Source organism: Melospiza melodia, chromosome 1 (assembly GCF_035770615.1).
Source record: "Melospiza melodia melodia isolate bMelMel2 chromosome 1, bMelMel2.pri, whole genome shotgun sequence".
In the NCBI taxonomy this organism is placed as follows: Eukaryota; Metazoa; Chordata; class Aves; order Passeriformes; family Passerellidae; genus Melospiza; species Melospiza melodia.
The window spans coordinates 92,095,969-92,114,531 of record NC_086194.1 but is presented as its reverse complement, the minus strand read 5'-3'; the positions used below and the strand labels follow the sequence as shown (position 1 = coordinate 92,114,531).

The 18,563-nt window shown below is 46.3% G+C and overlaps 1 protein-coding gene across 4 annotated transcripts in view; it reads right to left on the bottom strand.

The window, feature by feature from the left end:
- RNF152 (ring finger protein 152) overlaps positions 1-5,085 on the bottom strand; it is a 44,084-nt gene extending 38,999 nt beyond the window's left edge. The window contains exon 1 of one of the 4 annotated variants that reach the window (XM_063162229.1): positions 4,975-5,085. The gene's annotated coding sequence lies outside the window, so the exon portion shown is untranslated. Of the gene's footprint in view, positions 1-3,875; positions 3,977-4,020; positions 4,059-4,315; positions 4,382-4,974 lie in introns of those variants that run through there. The other 3 variants (XM_063162190.1, XM_063162256.1, XM_063162217.1) reach the window with 3 other exon arrangements.
- Between the last annotated feature and the right edge of the window lie 13,478 nt (positions 5,086-18,563).

Below are 18,563 nucleotides of genomic sequence, written 5' to 3'. Positions count from 1 at the left end.
GGTTATCACAGTGCCACTGCACACGTGCAGAGTGTTTGCCCATGCACACACACCTCTGCTAAGTCCTGCCCAGCGTGCATATTCCCATCTGCTCCAACACTCCCCTTCCAAGGTGTCCTGGAGGTCAGAGAAAGCAGGCCTGTCAGCCCACAAGCCTTCCTAAATCTCATGTGGCTCTAGTTTGACAAACCAAAGGGTAGTCATGCTGCAAGGAAGAGTAACAAACAGGACTCATCTGTGCGACATCTGTGTCCTCTGCCCTCCTGCCCCTGCACTTCCCCTCAATGCTGCCTCACATCCATCCCTGCCCTGCAAATTGGCCAGGGCTGCAGAGCTGCTGCATGTTTGACCACCACACAAGCAATGCCTGGCTGGACAGCCACTACCAGGCAGAACAGAGAGTAGCTGTAAGCAGTCTAGTTTTCATCAGAGACAGCACTGCTTCAAAGATTTCCCTGCCACCCACTACTCTTAACAAACACAAATGGGAAATGAGTGATCTTCCAGACTGCCAACCATTGGTGCAATCTGGTTGAAACTAGCCAAACAGGAGACAAACAGTGCTCATTTCCTGGGGAAACTAAGTTAAAATGAAATAAAATAAAACCAAATGAAAATCATGATGTTTGATTAGTGGTGTTCCCATGTTCTGCTACATCCCAAAAAACAACGCCTTGCTCAATCCAGCCTGTGAGCTGCATGGCACACAATGAAGTTCAGCTCTGCAAGTACCCAGATGTTACACATCTGGAGCAGGAAGGGGCAAATTTCAAACTTATTTATGTCTGGGGGTTGCCCTGAAGGGGTAATTTCTGCAGCAGAAAAACAGGGCAAGGGGATTTGCATCACTGAAAACAGCGAAATGCTTTGTCAGGGCTGAAGAACTATCATTCAGATCTCAGGGTCAAAGCAGCTCTCCTTCACAACCATAGAAACAAATTCATCCTGGAGACCTCAGCATCCTTCTCCTTGCCATCCCCAGCGTCCCCTCAACCCATGCTGTTGGTGCCTGGCCACCATCGCTGCCTTTAGGGCAGGGGGCAGCTCTGCTGCAGTCAGACCAGCAAATATTGAGCCCTGGCCAGTCCAGAAGCCAGGGAGAAGCTGCACTGATGAGGGCTGGGAGGGTTTCCTCCAACCCCACTCGGTCTGACAGATGATGCTACAGAGCTGCATCAGTTCCAAGGACTCCTCTGCTCCCTTCGCAGAGCACAGCACAGCAGGAGGAAACAGCAGCGACAAAGCAAGAAAGCAACTCCAGACAGACTCAGAAACAGCTGTGGAATTTCTCTGAAGAGCTGCTTTCTGTAAGGGGAGGAAAGCCCAGCCTTCCATCTGACTTCCAGCCCACCCACCCACCGGATAGAGGCAAAGCATAAGAAGAGGAGAAAATTTAAGGCATGCCAAGATCCCAGGCTCTGGAAATTAGTTTCCCACATGCTCCACAAAAAGAGCACTCACACCCAAAATCTGCTGCTTTGAACTTGGATTGCACACCATTTACTCAGCTGAATAACCGCACTCAAGTCAGAGACTCTACTTGCCTGACTATCTTCTACTCGGGTGTACGCAAGGGGGCTGCAGAACTAGCTGACAAATAAACACAGGTATACAAAAGGCAGTCTAAGGACACTTGATCTTCTTAAAAAATGCCTGATCTTCTTAAAAAGGCTAGAGCCCTAGGCTAAGTCCCAAAGTCAACAGCCATGTGGTCAGAACCACAAATCACCAGGTCTTCAGTAGAGTCATGTCAACTGATCAGGGAATCATCTAAATTCATTCATACCAAAGACCTGTATCCTCCAGGCCCCATCAACTGATTGAGGTCACAGTCTGAAAAATATATCACTGGCTTAGAAAACTAAATTCTGCTCAAAACGATGGCTTGAGCATTTAGGAGTATAAGCCTCATTAGCTTCCAGCAAGACTTCAAGCCCCAAGCACAAACTAATGCTCCATAAAACTCCAGCAGAGAAGCATCACTGCTCCTGCTCTGCCAGTACTGGTCCCAAGTATGGTCAGCTGTTCTGGATGGAGCCCAAACATGATGTGGCATTTGTTCTCAGCCCCATGAAAGGCAAAACAATGCCTTGCATGGGGCTGAGAACACCCTAGAAAGCTTATGAGAGGCAGCCCTGAGATTGAAATCTCCATATGTAAACTTGCTTTCATGTATCCCTCTAATTTCACTGGGGCAACTCACATGACTGAAGTTAAACCTGTGCTGAAGCCTCTGCTGGATTGTGGCTGATGGAGCTTCTGATCCAGTTCATCGAGGGGTCAAGGTGAGAACCCCAAACTGAAGCCAAGAGCAGGTATGACAAAAACATATCCACAGATTTTGGCAAAGCTGAAGGACCAATAGAGTCCCTCAGGGAAGAGTGACCAGCACCCAGAAGGATCTACTTGCCCATTCGCTGGGCACTCTGCTAAGCCACAGCAGGTCGTTGAACAAGAGGCTCATTCTGAGCTCTTGCATTTCCATGTATAACCTAAACACACAATATTAAGGCCAAAATAATATTTCTTGTCTTCCTGGCATTTGTAATCTGGATATCTCACAGCACTATCCAATACTCCCAAGAAGACTTCACAATATATTTCTATCACATGTGGTCCAACCAACTTTCTCCCAGAAAAGCAGCAAAAAACAGGTATCACTTTACTTTGTCTTCACATACCTGGCCAGCTGTCCAAACCCTCTGAGAGACCTCACAGCTTTGAGCCAGAGGCTTGGGCTGTTTAACTGTACTGCCAGCTTGTGCATAGCGGGAATTTTCCACAGAGCCCTGTCCCAACAGCCGTGGGCACGCCAGTGCCACCAGTGCCACAGCCAGCAACAGCACACGGCTGTCCCAGCTTTGCACTCCTCAGCCAGGACTACTTTTACATTCCACCTTCCGTGCAACTAGTAAGAGGTGAAATCCAGCCGCACACTGTTACATAGCCAAGAACAGAGTTTTCAGCAGAAGGGTTTTTTTCCCAGATTGCTATTGTTGTCATCCCATGGGCTCTACATTAGCGCAGACTCGCTGGGCATTTCAAAAAGGCCTGTAGTACAGAAAGGCTGAGAACAGGACCTTCATACTCATCCTAAATTGGAAGGCTACAAGTAATTTCCAACAACCTAAATGAGACAAAAAAATCTAAGTAAATCTGTATCAAAAACTCTCTAAAACATACTAGTTGAAAACAAAAATAAAAAGCAAACAAAAACAAACTATGGGCCATATCGATGAGGAGGAGGAAGAGTTTCAGTGAGCAAACAAGCGCAGAGGAATTACCATGTTTACAGTTCAATTAATGGGACCTTATCAAAATCCCGTTTGCCCTTTTTTTTTTTTTGTGAGACACCCATTACACAAACACACACTCTTAATGCCTCGCCGGCTAGCACCCTGGTGCACGTATCCTGGGTATCCACATTTCAGGAGAGGCACAGCTACTCCCGGAGAAGTCTCTCCACCGGACGGCGTATCGGAACAAAGCGCTTGGGTGACGGATGTCGGCAGGGTCCGTAAATCACATTTTTGGCAGCTCGACCTCAGCTGGGTCGGCATCTAACGCCGTAAGGAACTCTGAACGCTGCCGCTCCTACAGCGGGGACCCTACCTGGGCAGAGGGCTTCACGCCTCCCCTTCAGGCTGGTTAAAAAATTAATTAAAGCCTTTTCCTAAAAGCCCGGCGAGATGTCTGGCACTTATTGACAGCACCCGAGTTACCGCGTATCTTCTCCGCTAACTGCCGGCATAAGGAAGGGAAATCAACCCCCAAAAAAGACCAAAACGAACCCAAACCAACGCAAAAGCACCACCGAACCTCCCGCTGGAACAAAGGACCCCACCAAACCCCGTCTCTAAGTTATCTGGATTTACTTGCTCGCAGAGCACACGGATAACCCTCCTTCGCTCGCAACAGCGCTGGTGCGATGCAGGCGCGACCCCGCCGGGTTCCGAAGTAACCTCGGCTCCCGCCGCCCTCCCGGGACGCGGTGGCGGCGGGCGCTGCTCGGCCGCTCACCTGCACCGCGCATCGCGCCGCGGCACCGCCCGGGGGGACCCCGCTCTGCCGCGGCCACCCGAGCGCGGCGTGGCCGGCCGGGACAGGCGCTTACGAAACCCGCGTCTGCCCCTCGCCCGGGCGGGAGGGAAGGAGGGAGGCGTGGCGGGGGGCATCCGCGCCCGCGGCGGCCCCGCTCCCCGCCGGGAAGAGGAGGAGGGAGAGGCGCCCCCGCCGCTGGATCCACCGCGCGCCGGCCGCCCCGGGGGGAGGCCGGGAGGGGAGCCCCGCCGGCGGGCAGCGGGCGCTCACTGACCTTGCCGCCATCCGCCGCCGCCGCCGCCGTGCCTGCCCGCGGGATGGCAGCCCCGCGCCCGCCGCCGCAGCCGGCGCCTTCGCCCCGGCAGCCGGCGCCGCCCCCGTCCCCCCCGCCCCGCCGGGGTGCGGGGCCGAGCGAGGCGTGGCCGCGGCGCCGGGGAGCGCCGGAGCCGCCCCGGACCCCGGTGCGTCCCACCCCGCCCCGGCCGGGGCCGGCCGCTGCTCCGCGGCGGCTGCCGCTGGCCCGGCTGCCCGGGGGGGCCGGAGCGGGGCAGCCTCGCAGCAGCGGCACCGCGGACAGCCCGTGCCCCGCACGGTGCCACCCGGCCCCGCCAGCGGCGAGAGGGACGATGCAGCGGCCGGGGGGTTCCTCAGGGCTGAGGAAGGGCTCTGCGGCTTTAAGCTGCAGCGTGTTGTGCCACCTGGCCCAAGGTGAGGGACAGCCGCACCTGAGCGCATTCCCGGCGGGACGGAGCGGCGCCTGCCCCGCGCACCCTGCGGAGCTGCTCCCCCGGGGAACGCGGGGCTGTCGGACACCCCGCGCTAAGCAGGTTCTCCGGCTCAAGTGACTTGAGGACCATTAATCTCAGCTGGAGGCTCAGAGCTGTATTAGTAGCGCACATTAAAGTGGTATGTACATGCGGTGTGTTGTCTTACCACAGCAGACCCAGGGCCAGGCGAGGGAATAAGGCCTCGTTTTTATCCACTGCACCAAGGCCTATGCCGGCAATAGAGCACAGGACCACAGACTCGTTTCTTCTCTCCCTGCAGAGAAAACAATCCTATTTCCATCAGCAGTAAAAGAAAAAATGCATATGTACCTCCTAGCGTGTCACATGGGATCAGTAATGCCAAGCGGCAAGAGCTACAAATGGCAACAGTAGGCAGGAGTCTTTCATTCCTCATTGCCTGATCTTTTTGCATATCCAGTGTTTTTTGGGGGCAAACAGTTGCAAGATGTGTGAACACAAACCTGTAGGTTATCCAGGTGTCAGGTTTGTATAGAACACCCTTCTCCTCCCCATATCCTGTAGCTGCGCGCTGAAACTGTTGCCTAGGAAAGGAGTAAGCCCTCTATAATCAGCTAAATAAATAATTTTCAGAAAATAAAATTCCTTTCCCCCTTTTTCACTGTACTGGGGCTGTTTGCAGCGCAAGGTCTCCAGCAAGCCAGGTTTACCACTAGGGAGAGTCTATAATGCATTCACTAGTACAACTCCAGGTTCTGCCATAAATATTTAAAACTCAATTACCATTCTCACAATGAACGTTTGAAGCAGATTTTTGCATCCCACAGTGCTTCTTGACTCAAAACTTTCTAATGAAATAATTGAGATAACACAGGAGAAGTCAAATAGGTCAAATTTCAGCATCAGTTTGAGTCTGGTTCCCCCTTCATGTCTGTCTCTGAAGTATTAGTCACTACCATCTCTGACCTCTCACGATGTATTTTACACCACAGGCATCATTTTAGCACATGCATCTGACTTTCGCTTCCCTGTTGATCAGCTGGAAGGACTGTGTGAAATATTTTGCCGATCTCCCCTTCCCCCCTCCCATTGCCAGCTGAGTAATCTGAAGAGCAAACATCCAAATTGCTTCTTCTGAGGTGTCCCTTAAAGGAACAGGGGCCTCCTGCCATCCTTACCTCTGCTCTTGGGGATGGGCCGTGTCCCATGGCCCCTGATGTGACCCACACCTTCCCACCACAGCCACTCAATGTTCTACAAATTTTGTTCAGAAAAAGCCTTTGAGATGCTGGAGAGAGGAGCTGTGCAGTTTTTTTTACAATTTAAGAAGGTGCTTATGCCAAATTCACATCAGGCATTTGTATAACATCCTGTCTTTGAAGAGACACACCAGGTTTGGAAGGCACAATTTCTTACATGCCTCTGTGCTCCATGTCCCTACCCTTCCAGGGGTCATTTTCCCCTTTCTTCTTCAGAGAACAAGTGGCATCTGCGCTACAGGCAGTGCTATGGTACCAGATCTCCATGGACTCAAGGGAGGAAAATGCATTACAAAATGGAACCAAATGTCACTCCAACTCTGCACTGGTCAGCCCTTCTGCAAATGATGTCCACCAGTAAGGCAGGGGGGCTACACAGATGTAGGAAAAGATCACATGCTTGCCGAGATTGATCTCGCAGTGCAGTGTTGAAGAGCATTTACACAATGACTCAATGGTATTGCTGTTGTTGCTGCTGTGATTGTATCATTACAGCAGAGTTTAGCCAGCTCAGCTGAGACCAGTTCACCCCATACACCCCCATCCAGGTTAAGCAGACAGCAAACAATCAAGTCTTTCAGATACCACATGCAAATACAAGGTCCTGGTCTGGAGGGGCTACTGTAGATTTTAGCATCTGACTCCCTGTGCCGAATGGATTCCATGCACAGCTCCTGGCAGAAGTGCTACCAGAGAGATGCAGCAGATGAGGGGAACTGGAAAAGGTAATTACTCCCAGGAGGATCCCTGGATTGCTGCCATCGTCCCCAAGGCTGCATCTGTTATGAGTAGAGTCTGTATAAGTCTCTGGGGAGGAAATCTTGAAAAGTTCACAGCAATAGGCTTGGGAAGGAAAAAAGAAAGATAAATAGATTTCATCTTCAGATTGCTTCACATGGTTTATTTCGATAAAACTTTAACTTTTCACTAGGAGACGGTTTTGTAAAAGGCAGTAAGTTCTTTGGTACTGCCCTTTTCAGTTCCTACCCGAATAAAAAGGATGAAAAGGGTTCATCCAGTGCCAGAGGCATCAAAAGACAGAGGAAAGGCATGCAAAGGCAGATGAGCTCTTCTGCCCTTTGCTAATCTCTCACCAGTCTGACTGGATATGGGGACTTTTTGTTCCCCCCATCTGGATTCTTCTAACAATTTGTATAATTTTAATTTTTACATCATATCTAACAGTCAATGAGAGCAAGCTGCTATCAGATGCATTCATTCAAACATACCCAGTACTGGGGAGGTGGGAACACCTATCATTCACAGAAATAACAGGAGCAGTCCCTGAAAGTGCTGGGGTAGCACTGGGATATCATAACAAAGGTAGCTAACTCATGGTTTCTCCATTGTGATCACCTAAGAGACCTCTAATACACAATATGTATGTAAGACCTCAGTGTCAAACTTTCAGTTCCAGGAACAAGTCACCAAATAATCATAAAACCGAACGGTTTTATGGGAGCTTGTGAGCATTTTAAAAATAATCAGCACATAGGGGATCCATTCCTTTTCATTTCTGAGTCAACACTGGAGGTTTAAATCATATTTCCAATGTTTATTCTGTTATTAAAAAGCCTAAGAACTCTTTTTAGCCCAGTTTCCTAGAGAAACAAAGTTTATATTACCTCACTGTGTATCCTTCTATCTTCCTGTATTCTTTCAGCTGCTTTGAAACTGTTGGCAGAGGATAAGAAATCAGACAGCAACATCCCTAATTTTTGTTGTTGTGTATTAAATCATTAATGGGGCAAAGAAATCTTCTTTGAGGGAATGGGGTAAAGAAGATTCTTTGAACCCTCCCCAAGCAAGAGGCAGGGAGAGTTTAGCTCTTTTCCCTTCAGTGTGGCACCCAGCACAAATGCATGAGACAGCAGTACCTCACCAAACTTCATCATATCCCCTGCTCAGGTAACATCTTTTAGTGGGAAAAAATGAAGACTACTAGGATCTCAGAGTTCTGGGACTAAAGGGGGGAAATTTCATTGACCATTAAAATTGCTACTGAATCAAACTGTCAAACCCCACACCTTGCACAAAAGCTTCACAGAAAGATGTTGCCTAAAACTGTGAGACAAAAGTAGAGCCCATAGCGATTAAATGATTAAAAAAGCATGTATAGGTGGGAACAGCTTCAAGCCCTGCTGATCACAGGTAATTGTCACTTCTCATATTGATACCCTGTGATAAAATTACAATGAACATTTTGGCTCTTTGAAATCTGACAGGCCCATACACATTCCCTTGTTCTCTTCTATAAAACTCTGCTTTATTGTATGCTTTAAAAGATTCAGCAGAGTGAGTATTTTTACAGGTCACTAACCTGAAAACAGGCACGTAAAAAGGATGCATATTTGTGGTAACTCCATTTAATAAATTGCTGTGAAACCCCAGTCTCCCTCGAAAAAGAAAAAAACTCCACCCTAAAATTAACGGGAGAGCCTTCACCCCTTCACTGAGATTAAAGGCTTCCAGCAGGAGAAGATGGTCAATGTGCCTACCTTAAAAGAGCAACAAATTCTCTATTCACCAGTGTGCCATTCAGCCCACTTTTTGTCCTTGGGTTGGATACAGAAATTTGATCAATAATTTTCTCCTGACAATAATAGTTTGTAAATGCTTATCTATTAATTATAACTTTAATAATGAATCATAGAATCATATAAACATAGAATGGTTTGGGTTGGAAGGGGCTTTAAAGATCATCTTGTCCAAACTCACCTTCCATGGGCTGGGACACCTTTCACTAGACCAGGTTCTCAGAGCCCCATCCAGCCTGGCCTTGAACACTTCCAGGGTTTCCACATAATCTCTGAGCAACCTGTTTACAGTGCCCCAACATCCTCACAGCAAAGAACTTCCACTGAATTTCCAATCTAAACCTACTCTTTTTTACTTTACCTTGTCCTGTGACTACATGCTCTTGTAAAAATCCTTCTCCATCTTTCTTGTAGCCTCTCTTCAGGTACTGGAAAGCTAGGTCATCCTGGAGCCTTCTCTTTTCCAAGGTGAACTATTCCAACTCTCTCAGCCTGCACTGACATACCAGGTGATCTAACATATGTAAGTACAAAATGTAGGGAAGTTGCTCCTTCAGTACCCACTTTGAGCCTTTACACTCAAAGGGGAGATGTCCTTCGAGGTAATTCACAGCAGAAATCCATACTCTGAGTCACCTTCTTGCTGCCTAGGCTAATCTCCCTCCACAGATAAGATAGGAGGAAAAGCTTCCTGCACTGAAGTTTAGCGCCCAGAGATAAGTAGTGCAAAGAGCCCCCCTGAGGCTCCCAATCTTGGGAAGCACCTGGATCTGCTGACACATCCCTTTGCTTCCTTCAAATCGGTGGCCCATACTCCTCTCTATGAGTCACCTTGGAGGAGCCACAAACCCTGTCCACCAACCTTGTATCCCACCAACCACAGTCTCACTCCTGGCACAGTGTCACCTCCTGCCTCTGGGCAGCATCTGTGGATGTGCCTGAGATGTGCTACCCATGTTGTCAGCACAGCATAACCGAGGAGGAAGGGGACCTCTGCAGATCCTCCTGTCCATCCCTCTGCTCAAAGCAGGGGCAGCATCAGCTGGGCACTCAGGGCTGTCTCCTGCTGCATTTGGAACATTTACTGCCAGTACAGAGAGCTGGATAAACACACCAGGGTGCTACCGCAGCAGTTGCTCTCTGTACAGTCCTGGATATTGTCTCTGCTGCTGCAGCTGTCACAAAATGAAAGGGAGGGGTTGTTTATAAGCTCTGGCAATTATATCCAGAGCTGCACTTTTCTCTCCCCTTATCCCATCAAAAGGCGATATTTAGAAAAATACACTTATACTAATCTCATCTTTGTTTTTTACTGTACTGAGTCATGCCTGTATCTTCTTAATAATTAATAGTTCACTGTATATTTAACAAAAGAGAAAACATATGTGAAAAATATTTTCACATCAGTGAATTTCAATTACCAAAGCCTGATTATTTTAAAAACCCTAACTCTTCCTTTATCCAAAGCAACACTGAATTCGTTGCTGGGCACTAACTATATTGGAAGTCCATTAGTTAGACAGCCCCTCAATCATCCATGTTAATTCATTCTCCTCTGAAGTAGATGAGTTTTAAGAGAATTACAGTCCTCATATACAAACAGCACCACAAATAAATCGCATGAAGATAGTTCATCATAATTTACTAAGTGCAACAACTACTTCACTGTTCAGGACTTGCATACTAAAGCGTCAGGATAGCCCTTTGGCACCAGCTCTACACAATAAATACAGGTAGTCCTATCACTGACAAAAAGCTCAATTAAAAAGAAAAGTGAGGTTTCAAACATAAGCATTTAAAATTAGAAAACACCCAAATTAAGGCTGACTGTGCAAGTCCTTCCTGACATAACCACATGCTTCCATTACACGAGTGCATGCTGCTTTTCACAGCATCCTCAGCTTCCCTTCAGATGCATGGGATCTCAGAAGCACAACCCCTGCTCCCCAGTGCCAACCTCCTCTGTCATCTTCCCCTGTGCCACCACCCAGGTTCTGTGTCCCAGGCTCCCTGTTCCCTCATTCCTGGCTCCCAGCCCTGATAGGCCACTTTCTTCTCTTCAGCACCATCTCCTCCATTTTCCTTGTCCAGCTGTTACCCACATTTCATCCCAGCAGTTTCCAGCCTCAGTTTCCAACCCCAACTCGCAGACCACGTTTCTTACAGTGAGGCCCAAGTACTTTCTCCACTCCAAGTCTCCAGTTCCGGTCTTTGGCTGCAGGCTGCTTTAGTCCACCTGTTAATGCTAACTCTACAAATAAAGGCCAGGTCCCTTCCTCACTGCTGGGGATCCAGGAGGTCACTGACAGAGCACAAGTAGCCATGGCTGTACCAGGAGGCACCAAGAAGAGCATTGCCAGAAACCTCCTACTCAGTCCCTGCAGCCACAGACAGACCAGAGCACAAGTCTCCACAAACTGAAACATCAAAGAGAGCAGCAGCCACACTTAGAAGCCTCTGTCAGGAGTGTGCAAACTGCAGTTTTCCAAGAATTTATAATTTAGCTGAATCTGGATATTTTTCACAGGAGCCAGAGTTGAGTTGCACCACCTTTTTTTTTTTTTTTTTTTTTTTTTTTTTACTCTTGCATTTTGGAAGGGGAATCACAACCAGGCAGTGTTTAATATTATGTAGAAAATCTAGTTTCAAGTATTCAGTCTTTGACAGGAAAAAATGTCGTAGAAAGAGTTGAACAGCCAGAAACATCCCTCCAGAATCAGACTGAGGTATTCGCCTGGCACAGAAAATGTTAACCCAAAAGATTAAGGTTTCAAAGTCACAGAAGATGAAAAGGAAAAAAAAAAAAAAAGTGGTGCAACTAAACTCTGGCATTAATTAAAGCAAACTGAGTAGAAGAAAGGTTATTTTCTCTAGCTTAGCAGAAGTACCAGATATATTATTCTTAGGATAGTAAGAGTCCACAGTTCACACTTACAGGCCTTGAGAAAATGAAATTGCACTGTGTAAACACTTTAGATATAGTTCATTAGGACCATTAGGACCAGTCACCAGGTTCAGGGTGCTTTACACCCTGTGACTGGTGCTATAAAACCCTATGGTTACCCCAGGCAGAACACCCAGCCCATGTCCAACAAAGTCCAGCAATCATCCAGACATCGTGTCTGCCATGGTGTACTTTAGCAGAGAAAATAAAGTGAAGTATGCAAGTCTCTGTGTTTATGCAGACTTGTTTTCTTGACTTTTTACACTACACATTACCAAGCCGCTGGCTGATCTTTCCAACTCTTACCTGCAGGACAAGCTGCTCTGAAGCATCCTCAGCTGAGTAACTTCACTCACTCAGTGTTAACAGAATGAGAACCAAGGCCTAGAATTTCAGAGTCAAATGTGAAGCACACACAGAAAAACAAGCACACTGAGATATTTATGTGCTGGGTGCTGGCATGGCAGTGACTGCACTTCATCCTCACACTTCCTGAAAATTACATCATTTATCATTTAACGGTACAGCTGCAGATTCCCCACCATTTACAATGAATTAAGTAGCAGAGCTCTTCAGGAAACCCCACGGATTTCCTGGGATAGACAGTATGGCTAGTTAAGTACATGAATATATGATGTAAATATTTTTTTGTTTTATCGGGGTTTCTGAAAATGAAAGCATCCTGTCTCTGCCTCGCAGAGGGGAGGGCATTGCTGGTAGCCATTAAACAAATCAAAACTAATGCTGTCCCTGCCAGACGTGCCTGATCAAACTACACTGGTTGATGATAACCTTGCACAGCACTCTTTCATTCAGGGCTTCATCCTGCAGTCCTTGCACCCCTGGAAGAAGCTTGAGGAATTTCAATGCTGTCTAATTTGAAATTTATTTCTGCAAGCAAATGTCTTCAGGACACACCAGCCAAGGCAGGCACATTCAAACCTATGTCAGTGTGTCCAAAGTCTGGGGGACTACATTGCTGGTCAATGTCCACATGAGCTCCTGTCTCCTGCCCTGACGAATTCAAGATGATTCTGAGGGAATTTCTGCAGTCACAGAGCTTCAAAACAGTCTTTTCCCAGCCTCACTCAGTTAGTAGGTGCTTTCAAACAACCTGCTTATGGTCGGAGAGAATAAGCTTCTTCTTAAGTTCATAGATCAGTTTCATTAGTACTCATTTTACTAGAGCTCCAGTTAAGCATGTTTGTGTTTTCTAGAACAGCACTGCTTGTATCTCACATAAGATACAAGCCAGAAAATAAGTGCAGAGTTCCCAGTTCAGACCTGTGAGCTGCAAGGACTTCCTTAAATCCATGTCTAATGTCAGTCTTCTAACATGGTAGCTCTTACATTTAACTCTGATTTAAAAAGAGGTGCTCAGAACCCCATTTTCATACCTTCCTTAAAGGAGTACAGACCTCCTCTAGAGATGTGGCTGAAGGGCAAAAAACTGCCTAAGTCTTATTTCTGAAGTCAGATGGGACTTCCACCCTTAAAGCTTTTGAAAAATTTACTATGTCACTGTTTGGGCTGAATAAAAATTACCGGTGAGAAAGGCTTTTCTTTTCAGCACTCTTTTTAGGCTTGGAAAAGGCTTACTCAGGAAAACAATTAAAAAGATTAGGCTGTTTTTCAACTTCACAACTTTCACAATTTTTCCAGATTCTCTGAAGAGGCCACTGGGTGCTGGTGGGTGTGACTTTCAGGGCTGTGAGCCTTGAAAGGGTCACACCAAGTCCCATTAAAGTGAGTGGTGGAGTTTCCATTGATTACAGCAGGATTTGGAGGGTCCCATACAGAAGGTGCTCTAAATCTAGGAGAGCTGATGTTCCCACCCACCTGTTTGCAAGGAGTGAGCACAGGACATGCAAGGAGGAAGTAAAATACATTTCTCTTTTTTGTAAGGAATGTTTGCCTGATTCTCATTTATTTCAATCCCAGTATCTATATTTCAGCATTAATAATGGACCAACCTGCAAAAGGAGCTCATGGAAGCTGCCAAGTTTCCACCAGGGAGACTCAAGTTTGGCTGCCCAAGGCAGAAAGGAGCTTTGGAAAGCGCTTTGTTTAAAGTTGAAGCATTCAAAACTGTTTTGCACATTCATCATCCTCAAAGAGAAGTGCTTGGCTGCCCTCCATGGAGGGAGGGGAATGTGCAGCAATGGGACCCTCAGCAGCTGCCAGCAAAAAATAATCCAGAAGAACTATGAATAAATAAAACACATTTTGCTAGACCTAATATTACACAGCTTTCTTCATGCTCTCCCTCTAAAGCTGTAATTCCCTTCCAACCATTTCTGGTTTCAGTTTTTATCATTGGTTGCTCTCTTCCTGTCTCTCTTCCTTTAAAGCCTAAACTGTGGTTTTCTCCTTACCTGAAAGTTTCCCCTCTCCATTTCTTCATTTCCTACTAATTTCTCTCTTTTAATCTTCTTTTAAAACCATTCTGATGCAACTCCACAATACTCTGGGGACCTCCAAGCCTCTTTTATCTTACTCTTTTCTCTGCAATGTTTCCTTTCATCATCCTCTTCCCAACTTTAACAAAGATTTGCCTATGTGTGGCAGAACTCAATTCCATTTTAAAGTCAGAAGTGTTTTGCTTTCTCTGAATATGTTTCTACGCCAGTTGTGCTAGTGACAGATGAGAAAACACAGATTATCTACTGCACTGTATCAGAAGTGGAAAAATCAAGTGGTCTGCGGGCTCTGAACTCAGAATCATCATCTTTCAGGCAATGTCTGAATGGAATCATGAGAGAGACCAAATTCAGCAAGCCCTTTTCTTGCTTGAGATGTCTCCTTTCCTACTTGTCATAGCTGGCTTAGGCAAATTGGGCTGCTCTCCACAGGACACTCACTGGCCCAGATAGTTTCAATCTTGTTCATTGTGGCTTTATCAAAGTTGGATCAGGAAGCATAATTCTCAATGCTAGGATTTTATTTTATTCTTTCCACCTCATGGCAAATTAATTCCTTCCCTGCTGCTATGAAGTGCTGCTATGAATGAACTCCTTAACCATCCTCCTCATCCTTGCTGTCTTATAAATAACAGCATCCTGCTCCATCCAGATCCAGCCCCAGCCAGCTGGTTCTGTCCTTACATTTATGAGGAAAACTTCTCTGATGTGCAATGGTGGCTCCAGGAGACTGCCAGGTGGCTTTTGGCAGAAGTGCTCGACTGAACAAGGAGTCCCAAGCTACAAATCTGAGGTGAGGAGGAGCCTACCTCTGGTGCCTTGGTCCTGCTTCTCTCAGTGCAGCCAATCCTTGCCTCACACTGAATTACTTCTGAGCCCTAGAAAAAGCTGCAGTTGCAGGTTGCTGCTTGCCAGAGCCTAATGCCAAAGTCCTACCTGTCCAGACATCCCATATAACAATAAAGTGCTGATGGCAGCATGACAAACCTCTCTTTGGAGCTGATGCTATGTAGTCATGTCTGCAGCTGAAGCCCCAGCACAGCCTCACCAGTGGGTTGGTTCTTGTGAATGCTATTTTAAGGCAGAGGGGGTGCAATGGTGTTGCCACAGCACGAGAAATGAAATTTAAAATTGTGAATATTTACAGAGGAAGGTTATTCTGACTGTCTGCGAGATGTGATCTTTTTCTCTGAGGACATGTAGTGCATCATCTCATTTCATTCTGCCACCTGTAAGCTTAGGCAAGAAAAGTGTGCTATGGTATAGGGTTCTGCATATGGACTCACCGGCGTTTCCTACAGAACTCTCACATGCTGCTAATCACTTCTGGGACGTTGGGTTTCGGGTTTTTTGTGGAGTAGTATCGGAGGGAGAGTCTCAGTTTAAGAGCCATGGCTGCTACTTATCCACAGATGTTTCTGCATGCTTATCAAGATCGATAAACAGCGTCAGTCACCCCCCCAGTAATACGCCCTCGCCGGCAGCGATTGCTCTGGGTCTGGAAGTTGTCAAATCTCTGTTTATCTGCTGATGGCTGAACTACTCTTGTGCCGAGTGTGCCTCTTTCAGGAAACATCCAGCAGAGTACTCACGCTGGCCAGAGATCTAATTGCGCTAAACCTTCTTTTAATGTTGCAATACTGTAGCAGCTGCAGATTGTTTTAATAAAAAAAAAATTAAAGAAACCCCAAAAAACTAAAAAAAACCCAAAAAAACAAAAACAACAACAACAACAACAAAAAAAAACAAAACTATAAAAAAAACTAAAAAAAACCCCCAAACGAACAAAAAAAAACCAACACCACCACAACCCACCACAACTCCTAACCTGTTTATCACCAGATAAAGATATCTGTTTTCTCCAGATAATGTCCCGGCACTCTCGGCCAGGCCCCCCTGTGACTATAAAGAGGCGTTTCGCTCACTAACCTGTCCTCAACGTCTCTCCTGGCTTCTTCCCTCTGTGCACCATGTGATAGCCTGGGATGTGACTGGGACGTTCCCTCCAGAAGCTGATAGTAATCATGGTCTTTGCCTCCTCATCCTCTCCCTCCTCTGTGAGTCATCAGGAATCACTCCCAGTCTTTTGTCTCTTTACTTGGGTGTCACTTGGCTGTATTCATGTTCCTCGTCTTTCTGCTCTCGGCCCTTGATGGCCTAGGTCTTAGTTTGTCCCCTATTCTAACTTGTCCTTTGCTTGAGGAGCTGTGTGCAGGGGAAGGGGGAGTGGGGGCCTGTGATGGTGACAACCCGCTAAACTGAAGATTTTCTCTGTCCTTAGAAGGAAAATGCAGCAAAACCAAATTCCTGTTCACCCCATTGCCATACTTTGCTTTGTCCCATTTCTCATCTTCCCTCCATCTGGGAGCTCCCAGCCCACAGCAGCTGGTCGTAGCCTGAAATGGGTGGTTTTCTCCAAAACTGAAGCAAAGCCCACCTGCATTGGAGGACGACCATCGTAACAGAAATGTCACCAAAGTAGAAAAATTTGGATGAAAGGGGGGGAAAAGAAATGCCAGCATTGTATCCCACACATGAAAGTGCAGAGTAAGCAGTTGCTGCCCTATGAAGCTTGTTTAAACGCCCGCGGTTTTGAGGGAGTCTGGTACCAGCTTTGGCTTGCACAGTTGAATTGCAGGCCAATGCACATTCATCACTCTAATTTTATACAGCTGCATTATTTTCACAGTTTATGGTGGCACCATCTCATTTATGAAGTACACACTGCAGTTACACATATGGCTGTATTATTTTAGGCATTGAAAGTTCAATTAGTAGTTTCACTGAGCTAAGACTGTCAAAACAGCAGGAGTACACACCGTATTGTAGCTGCCCAAAATTTATATATGTTTATGTAATAAATACACTGCAGCTTGTGTGCTACAATTTGGGTCACTGGTTCTAAAATAATACCAGAAACACCAGGTGAAATTCACTGTCACTGACTCAGTTTCAACAACTGTGGCTCCAGCTCTTCATTTACACTTGGGATAATTATGGCATGATCATGGGTCACAGAAACTCTGCTTCCTCCCTGCCCAGAGGTGTCATGAGACAAAACACTGATGTGAGCCACCGGCTCTCTTATTCACAGACCAAGCCTTTAAATACAAATTCATGTTCACCCCATTGCCCAAGCAGGAGGGTGCCAGAAGCTGGCCTTTGGAGATATCTCTGTCCATAATACTTTATTTGAGTCACTTGCCAGCACCATAAGTGATCTTCCCCATTAAGAAACAGTTTCCTAGGGAAAAATGGGCAGGATGGGGAGAAGGAGAAAAATTACACAAATTTCCTGGGTGATTGTGCTTGCTGAAAAATGTGCCAGTTTGCATGTCGCTGATTTACTCCCGGTGCATTAGTCATTAGGGAGGGTAAAACCACAGTGATAACAGAGGTGCTATCGGGTGCTGCAAACAGACTGCAAACTCTGCTTTAGTCGACATCAGTGCTGACTTTCCCCAGCATTTCCATGCTAGCAAATTTAGCAAAGAGGTAGCTGTTGTTCAAAGTTATGAGAAAGAGCTTGGTTCCTCCCAAGCACTCATAGTGCTTCTGAAATGCTGACCTTCATGCAGGTGCTGAGCAGTAGGAAACTCTGAAAATCAACTTTTCAATGCTCCAGTTTCACAATATGCAAATCAGAGAGAATAAAAACTACCTTCAGGTGCATTCAAAAACTTGTTTATAGTCTTCCAAGCTTTCTTCAACCCCTGCCTGGAAGGTACCGCTGGGACATGAAGTGCGGTGAAGTTCCCTTCAGCTCTTATGGCTGGTTCTGGTACAAAGAGAAGAGGAAATGGCCTCAAGGCACCAAATCCAAATGAACAGATGTTTATAGCAATCCTGTCTTCCTCCTTGCTCCACAAAATAATGGATCTATCCTTATCACCATCCCTTACACGTGGCCAAATATAAATATAAATAGGAAAATACTTACAGCAGGAAATGAAGACTTGTTGTGGGACTCGTCAGCCTCTGAGCACGTTTTTTCACATCCTGACAGCGCCTGGCATAAATTCAGCTTCTGACACACAAGGGAAAGTATACCTTTTTTGCTCTACTTTTTTGGCAGTTGTCATTAATTTGGCTCGCTTTCCCCTGCAGTAATGTTGACAAACACATTGCTCATGGTAGCATTTCAGCAAGCCCATTCAGGCAATTTATGTTTCAATATTTACAGACAGCACTGCCTCATGCCAATTTGATCTTTTTGTAATGAATATGTTTTGACTTGAGACGGAGTGGGAACTTGCCTGTCACAGCCACTGCGCCTGAAAGTTTATACCCCCAGTTTCACACTATAAAGAAATGTATTAACCTCCATATTATGTGGTTTTCTAGGTTTAAATTGGTGTGTTTCCTTCCTGTTCTGCTCATTGACTCATTTCCTTAAATCTGACTTGAGCTTGCTATTGAGTTTTAGCCTCAGTGCACCAGTAGTGGCTGTAACACCCCCAATTCAGCAGGAAGAGAGGTGACAGCAAAAGACAAAACATTTTCATTACTTTCACAAGACAGTACAAATTATTATTTTCTGATAAGAGACGAGGAGAAACAACAGTGGACACGACAACCAGGAAGCAACTGAAGTATTTCTTTCAGAGGGAACCTTA